Source organism: Lathyrus oleraceus, chromosome 7 (assembly GCF_024323335.1).
Source record: "Lathyrus oleraceus cultivar Zhongwan6 chromosome 7, CAAS_Psat_ZW6_1.0, whole genome shotgun sequence".
Lineage (NCBI taxonomy): Eukaryota > Viridiplantae > Streptophyta > Magnoliopsida > Fabales > Fabaceae > Lathyrus > Lathyrus oleraceus.
The window spans coordinates 402,895,375-402,904,747 of NC_066585.1; positions in this window are offsets into that span (position 1 = coordinate 402,895,375).

Below are 9,373 nucleotides of genomic sequence, written 5' to 3' on the forward strand. Positions count from 1 at the left end.
TTCCACAAAGGAATACGAATCTTACTCGACTAGGGAAACACAACAGGCTTCGACTGAAGAGTGCATGAGATATATTATCCATTACCGTCAGAACGTGGATAACATACTCGCATGGAAGATTATCCACAACCGATTACTGGGTTAAAAAAAGGATAAATCAACCGAAAAAGAAAGGCATCGGGATACCCAAAACTAGGTATATAATGATGACCAATCAAAGGGAGCAACAATCATTACCAAGAAAAAGGGTAAATGAAAGAAGACCCGCTGGGGATGAATTGCATAAACAACAATTATCCTCAAGGACTTGCTGGCGACTTCAAAGGGGATAAAATTGCAGGCAAACGACAATTATCCAGAAGAAGATTTGCTGGGGATACAATTGCTAGCAACCGGCAATTACCCAGAAGCAAGGAAGGAATATCAACATCGAATACTGGATGAAGATAACCACGAAGAGTAACCATCATCGATTAGGATGAACAACAAGGTTAACTCTGCAAAGGGGAGAAATTAGGGTTTACAACTACCGAACACGGGGTAGAAGACCAAAGCTCTGGCTGGGGATAGGGTTGCTAGCATCCGGCAACTATCCACAAAAAGCGCAGACTCCGTTGGGAATAAAACCACAACAACATATGATTTACAACTACCGAATACTGGGTAGAAGACCACAAAATCCACCATCAACCAGAACGAACCACAAAGGTTACCTCTGCTAGGGGAAAAGAGATGGGACTTACAAATACCGAATACGGGGTAGTAGCTAAAACTCTGATGAGGATAAAAAGTAGGGTTTACATCTACCGAATACGGGGTAGAAAACCAAACAACTCCGCGTGGGGAATGAAGGAAATCACAAATCCGCACGGGAACAAAAATAGGGTTTATAACAAACCACCAACTGCTGAAGAGCAGAAAAACTAGGATTTACGACTACCGAATATTGGGTAGAAAACCATCGACTCTTGCTGAGGAATAAAAGATACATAACCACAAATTCCGCCAAGAAGAGGGAACATAGGACTTACAACTACCGGTATGAGGGTAGAGGCCCAAAAGATTCCGCTGGGGATAAAAGAATTATTTCCGGTTACTGGGCAATTCATTCATTTATTCCACAGGGAAGCACGAGAAACGGCTGACAAATGCCAATTCAGGGTCAAACTGAAAAGACAGACTGAATCAAAACTCATCCTAATGAGGGTATAACTCAAATAGGAAAATTCATCCCAATATATGTGTTGGGAGGAAACGGAAGAAACCGACATCCACGAGGACATATCTCAGTGGGGAACTGCAGAAGGAAAGACAGACACTTTCTGCTTATGGGCTGGACTCTACATTGAGAGATTAAACACCTGACATCTGCTTGGGAAGATCTATTGGAGATCTATATCACCCATAGCAGGAGACAACAAATAAGAGATATATGGCAAAAATGCAATATGAATATCTGAATGTTTATGAATATGCATGAATATGCGTGATTTATGTTTGATGAATGCTGACAAAACAGACATATCTAACACAACATGATCCAGGGATCAAACGCCCGGTACTACACTTCCAGAGGGAAAAAAAATCCAACTGGAAAGCCAATTTGCTGGAGATCTTCAAGCTGAAAAGCAAAGATCTGCGGGGAGGCAAAAGATCAGAGATATCAAAGAAAATCACAAAATCTCTGAGTGATGGATCAACAATCAACCCAACTGGAGAACAGAAAGTCACAACAGGCAACAACGGCCACAAAGACAAATCTGTTGGGGAAATGGAGAAATCCCGAGATTTCTGCAGGGGAACAAGAGTTCACTGCACAAGCGAGAACTGCCACGAAAGCAACTCCAAATAACTCCGCCGGGGAACAACCCACAAAGGGAGAACAGATCATCCATGTAGAATCTAACTGCACAAACAACTCTACTGGGAATAATGTCAGCCATTCCATCGGGGAATACACCCACTGAGGAAAAGGTAGATCACACAAGTAGATTCTGCAACAAGCCACTCTACTAGGGATCAAAAGCATCAGGAAATCAACCAAATCTCTGGATGATAGATCACCAACCGACCCTACTGGGGAAAACAAACTACGACGGGGATCCTGACTCTGTTGGGGACTCTGGGGGATAAAGGGGAATATCACCTATGCAATCCACCATACCATAAATCTACTGGCGACTTTACTGGGGAATCCACTGGGGATGAGGAGGATAGCTGGGGATTAACCACCAAATGCTGAACCTTCCAAGAATAAACCCACAACTGCCGAGGAGGAACATAAACACTGCTCTGCTGAAGGGATAAGAGGTAAAAACCTCAACAAGCACTCCGATGGGGAGATATAGCATCAAATGCAGTATATCATATCAACAACCCTGGCGACAGTGCTGAGGAGAGAAGCAACAACTCCTGCTGGCGACTGCACTGGGGAGAGTGATGGGGTACCGGGGTCTCAAACCACCTACTACCGAATCTTCCAAAGGAAAGCACCCATGCTGAGGAGAAAACACTGTTGGAGAAGAAAACAAAATCTTCAACAAGCACTCTGCTTGGGGAACAAGATCTCAACAGAGGCTCTGCTTGGGGAACAACCCCAACAGCAAAACTGGAGAAGAGGATACAACCATGCCAGGAATATGAACAAATGTCTTACCTGTTGGGAAATCATGCCACCCTTGGGAGAGCACTGAGAAATCTTGAAGTATCCTTTCATCATTGTGAATGTTCACTTTGTTTAAAACAACAATTTTATGAAAAATTTATTTGTTTAAAACAATGATATTTTATCAATTAAAACATGCAAAACATTTGTTGAATTGAAACAAATAAGAGTGCAAATAATTGGATAAAAAGCTCAAATTGATTTGATGGAATGGTAGCCTGCAAATGGCAAGACTCCATAGATCTGTACAAATTTGAAATCAGTGATGTATATTGGAAGAGGGCTACATTGAACATAATGATCCTTTCTCTACCAATTTGAATCTCGATGTATTCGAAGCTTCAGTTGACGACGAATCGAGAGTCTCTGACGAAAAGACAGTTGCGGAACAGAAAGTCTTGTCAGGATGCAGTTACTTGCCAAATCCCTTATTTTTGCCTAGATTGCCCCAGGGTGAGGTACTCAATCTAGCGGGATACAAATATTCTCTTTCAAGTCTCTAACTTTTGCCTGGATCACCCTTTCGGGTTCTCCACCGAGACGCTCATTTTTTTGCCTAAGCCACCCTTTCGGGTTTTCAACTTAGCGAGCTATTCTGTCTTTGTACTCTTTTTTTTTAGGCAAAGTATTTCTTGACTGCATCTGAATTCACAGGACGAGTGAAATCCTCCCCATCCATTGTTGTAAGCATCAAAGCACCGCATGAAAAGGCTCTCTTAACAACATAAGGACCCTCGTAGTTTGGAGTCCACTTGCCCCTGGAATCGGGCGCGAAAGACAAGACTTTCTTGAGCACGAGGTCACCTTCTCGGAACACACGAGGCTTGACCTTCTTATCGAATGCTTTCTTCATTCTCTGCTGATATAACTGACCATGGCACATGGCAGTCAATCGCTTTTCTTCAATCAAATTCAGCTGGTCATAACGACTCTGAATCCATTCAGCATCAGTCAACTTGGCTTCCATCAAGACTCTCATTGATGGGATCTCCACCTCTACTGGGAGAACAGCCTCCATGCCATAAACAAGAGAAAAAGGGGTTGCCCCTGTTGAAGTGCGGACAGATGTACGATAACCATGCAAAGCAAATGGCAGCATCTCATGCCAATCTTTGTATGTAACTGTCATCTTCTGGATAATCTTCTTGATATTTTTATTAGCAGCTTCAACAACCCCGTTCATCTTAGGTCTGTAAGGAGAGGAGTTATGGTGTGCAATCTTGAACTCAGTGCACAACTCTTCTATCATCTTATTATTCAGATTATATCCATTATCAGTAATGATCTTATCTGGCACACCATAACGGCAAATCAGCTGATTCTTGATAAACTTCACAACCACCTGCCTGGTCACATTCGCATACGAAGCGGCTTCAACCCATTTGGTGAAGTAATCAATTGCTACGAGAATAAACCTGTGTCCGTTGGACGCTTTCGGTTCAATCATGCCGATCATGTCAATTCCCCAAATAGAGAAAGGCCATGGTGACGAAATCACATTCAAAAGTGTCGGAGGAATATGAATCTTATCCGCATAAATCTGACACTTGTGGCATTTCTTCACATATTTGCAGCAGTCAGACTCCATTGTCAGCCAATAGTAGCCTGCTCTCAGCATCTTTCTTGCCATGGCATGTCCATTGGAATGAGTACCAAATGAACCCTCATGGACCTCAGTCATTAACAGGTTTGCTTCGTGTCTATCCACGCATCTGAGCAAAACCATATCAAAATTTCTCTTATACAGCACTTCACCACTGAGGTAGAAACTGCCTAACAACCTTCTCAAAGTTTTCCTATCTTTCACAGATGCCCCAGGCGGGTAGGCCTGGTTCTGAAGGAAATTCTTGATATCAAAATACCAAGGCTTGTCATCATTCACTTCTTCCACTGCAAACACGTGAGCTGGTCTATCCAAGCGCATCACGGCAATGTTAGGAACTTCATTCCAATACTTGACCACAATCATTGAAGCAAGCGTAGCAAGCGCATCTGCCATCCGATTGTCCTCTCGAGGGATATGATGAAAGTCAACTTCAGTAAAGAATGTTGAAATCCTCCTCGCATAATCTCTATATGGAATGAGACCAGGTTGATTCGTCTCCCATTCACCCTTGATCTGATTGACAACTAGGGCCGAATCACCATACACATCGAGATGTTTGATTCTCAAATCAATACATTCTTCCAATCCCATAATACAAGCTTCGTACTCAGCCATATTATTCGTGCATTTGAAAGTTAGGCTTGCTGTAAACGGAATATGCGTGCCATGAGGAGTAATGCTTACTGCCCCAATTCCAATTCCGTACTGATTCACAGCGCCATCAAACACCATCGTCCATCTGGAACCAGGTTCCGGACCTTCATCAAGTGTAGGCTCATCAGAATCTTTCATTTTCAAATACAGAATCTCCTCATCTGGGAAGTCGTACTGAACAGACTGATGATCTTCAATCGGCTGATGCGCTAAATGGTCAGCCAAGATACTACCTTTGATAACTTTCTGAGCTCGATACTCGATATCATACTCAGACAACGACATCTGCCAAAGGGGCAATCCTCCCAGTTAAAGCAGGCTTCTCGAAGATATACTTAATTGGATCCATTCTGGATATCAACCAAGTTGTATGATTTATCATGTACTGGCGCAAACGCTTAGCAGCCCAAGCCAAAGCACAACACGTCTTCTCAAGCATAGAGTATCGAGACTCACAATCAGTAAACTTCTTACTGAGGTAGTAGATAGCAGATTCTTTCTTCCCTGATTCATCTTGTTGACCGAGTACACAACCCATCGAGTCTTCAAGAACAGTCAAATACATGATCAGAGGTCTTCCTTCTACAGGCGGAGACAAGATCGGAGGTTCAGACAGATATTCTTTGATACTGTCGAAAGCTTTCTGGCAATCCTCGGTCCAATCAAGAGATTGATCTTTCCGGAGGATCTTGAATATCGGCGCACATGTGGCAGTCATGTGGGATATAAATCTGTAAATGTAGTTCAAGCGGCCAAGAAAACCTCGGACTTGCTTCTCAGCTTTGGGTGCAGGCATCTCTTGTATTGCTTTGACCTTTGCAGGATCAACTTCAATACCCCCTTCGCTGACAACAAAACCCAACAACTTGCCGGAACGGACTCCAAATGTACATTTGTTAGGATTCAGACGAAGTCTAAACTTCCTCAGACGCTGAAAAAGCTTCAACAAATGCTCAACATGTTCAACTTCCGTTCGGGACTTAGCAATCATATCATCAACATAGACCTCTATCTCCTTGTGCATCATATCATGAAACAAGGTAGTCATAGCACGTTGATACGTGGCTCCGGCGTTCTTCAAACCGAAGGGCATCACTCGATAACAAAATGTTCCCCAAGGTGTGATGAATGTTGTCTTCTCCATATCTTCGGGTGCCATCTTGATTTGGTTATAACCGGAAAATCCGTCCATAAAGGAAAAGACTTTGAATTTAGCTGTATTGTCTACCAACATATCAATGTGTGGTAGAGGGAAATCATCTTTCGGACTAGCTTTATTCAAATCTCTATAATCAACACACATACGGACTTTTCCGTCTTTCTTAGGCACAGGCACAATATTGGCCACCCATTGAGGATACGTAGAAGTCACCAGAAACCCCGCATCAATTTGCTTCTGAACTTCCTCCTTGATCTTCACTGCCATATCTGGATGAGTTCTTCCGAGCTTCTGCTTCACAGGCACGCAGTCAGGCTTCAAAGGCAGGAAATGTTGCACAATATCTCTATCTAGACCCGACATGTCTTCATACGACCAAGCAAAGATATCTGAATATTCTCGTAGCAAACTGATCAACCCCTTCTTGACAGACTCTTCAAGAAGTGCCCCAATCTTCACCATACGAACACAATCCTTAGACCCCAAGTTGACTGTTTCCAGATCTTCGAGATGCAGCTGAATGATCTTTTTCTCGTGCTCAAGGAGACGGGTAATCTCATCAGGAATCCCTTCAACATCATCTTCCTCTGCTTCAAATACAGGGAATTCAAAATTGGGAGATGGCGTTGGATCATTATGTTCAATGGGTTTTAGAATCAACCTGCATAATGATTTTGGATAATGAAAACTTTAGAATTTAAGCAAACAAATCATTATGCAGATGAAAAGATTGCTTTTATTCTTGTTTTTATGGTTTTTTGTGATCACTGATTTCATGCAAAAAGCAAAAAGTGAAAACAAATGGAAAACAAATGTTTAACAATGCATTAATTGAATGAAAATATCATTGTATAAATGCTGCCAACAATGTCATCACTTCTCCTTTTGGCATGGGGGAAGGGTTTTGAACAAAGTGAACCATTACTCTGATCTATGAATGACTGTAGGAACATCTACAGCGACCCAATTGTGGCAGACACCACCAGGTATGATGAAGTTGCTCAAATCCTCTGCATTCTCTTCCAAGATAGCAGCAGCTTCCTCAGGTTGATCAGCATGGATGAAACCTCCACTCTTGAACAAACCTTGCTTGTTGAATGCCCCAGAAGAATAGCCAATGCCAGCCCGAGATTTATTGTCTTCAAGCTCGATCATCTTCCCCAAACCAGCAACTGCACCACATTCAATGGCCAGTTTTGCATCACGATAAGAAGCAAATGATGGAGACTTCTTCTCAATCGGCTCATCAATAGACAAAGCTTGGAAAGGCGTTCCAACTTCATCCTCAGCATCAATAAATGAGAAAGAAGACAGGTGGCTAACCAGGAGAGCCTTTTCTCCCCCTACCACAACCAATTTCTTATTCTTGACGAATTTTAGCTTCTGGTGTAGGGTGGATGTCACGACGCCAGCCTCGTGAATCCATGGTCTACCAAGGAGACAGCTATAAGATGGGTGGATATCCATAACCTGGAAGGTAACTTGGAAATCACTTGGTCCAATCTTGATTGGGAGATCAACTTCCCCAATCACGGTCTTGCGCGATCCATCAAAAGCTTTCACAACAACACCACTCTGCCTCATGGAGGCCCTTGATATGACAATCTCGAAAGAGTGGTCTTTGGCAATACATTTAGAGATGATCCAGTGTCCACCAGCACGTTGGACATGGCATCAGTCTTGCAATTCATAGAAATATGTAGAGCCATGTTGTGGTCTCTTCCCTCCTCAGGGAGATCAGCGTCACAGAAACTCAAAGTGTTGCAAGCAGTAATGTTTGCAACAATACTGTCAAACTGTTCTATGGTGACATCATGATCCACATAAGCCAAGTCCAATACTTTCTGCAGAGCCTCCCTATGGGGTTCTGAATTCAGAAGCCAAGATAGTACGAAGATCTTGGACGGCGTTTGTAGAAGCTGGTCTACAATGTTGTACTCACTCTTCTTGATGAGCCTCAGCATCTCATCACTTTCTTCATTCACAGTGCCACTCGGGACAACAGAAGAAGCAGGAGTCTTTTGTACAGAGGAGGGTTTGGCAACAGCAAGTGCCGGATTCTGAACATTCACCACGGTCCCAACCGGACGCTCAGCAGAATCAGAAACAACGTGAGGCTTAGGTGCAGAAAACACGCGACCACTACGGGTCAACCCGCTCACGTCTGCAATATTAACCACAGAGGTAGAAGGCAACGACACTTCCTTCCCATCTTCCACAGCAACGGGATTATACCGGAAAGGAATCGCTCTATCTGAAGAATAAGGCACAGGGCCTGCAAGCTTGATTACAAGAGAAGAAGAAACCTTCGGCTTGCTACCATCATAACGAATGACAACAGGCTCGGGCAATTTGAACACAGAGAAATAACATTCACCTCTGGTTCGTCTTCATCAACATTTCAATTCTGCAGAATCTCAATGGTACCCTCATCCAACAGCTCTTGAAGCTCTCTTCGCACTTGGCGATAACCCAATCTATTAACAGAACAGATGCGGCATCTGTCATGGTCGTGCTCCATATGACTGTACTGACACAGCAAACGAGGCAACTCGACCAATGACTGTCGAATATGGCTCACATATTTGACTTTATACTTGCCAGGGCAACCCTGGACCATGTTCACTGACTTCCCATGCTCGGGCAATGGGTTCTTCGTAACATTCGGGCATGAGTCCTCAAAGCTCAGGATGCCGCATCGCATAAGGTCTTGCACCTTAGTCTTCAACGGATAGTAGTTTTCAATGTTGTGACCCGGAGCACCGGAATGATAAACACAATGTTGATCGGGCTTGTACCACCACTGCGGGTTAGCAGGCACATCCGGAGGCTCCCTGGGAGTAACCAGTTTCCTCTCCAACAAGGAAGGATATAGCTCAGCATATGACATAAGAATTGGATCGAAACTGATCTTCTTCCTATCGTAATTCAAATTGGCTTGATTACTGGTACTGCCACGAGGCTGGTAAGCCTGTTGCTGTGGACGATGTTGCTGTTGATACTGAGGTTGTTGCTGATGCTGATATTGCTGAGAATTATCTCTGAAAACAGGTGCTATATGAGCCACCTGGTTCTGGTTGCTGGCGTGACGCACAGGCTTCCTCTTAGCAGAGGGTCTTCTAGGTTTAGCATGGGATTGCACAGCATGTGCCTCCCCATCTTTCTTCTTAAACGCCCCATATCATTTAGAAGAGCTCTCATCTTTAGACAACCGTCCTTCACGGACACCTTCCTCCAAACGCATCCCCATGTTCACCAAGTCGGTGAAATCAGAGGGAGCACTTGCGAC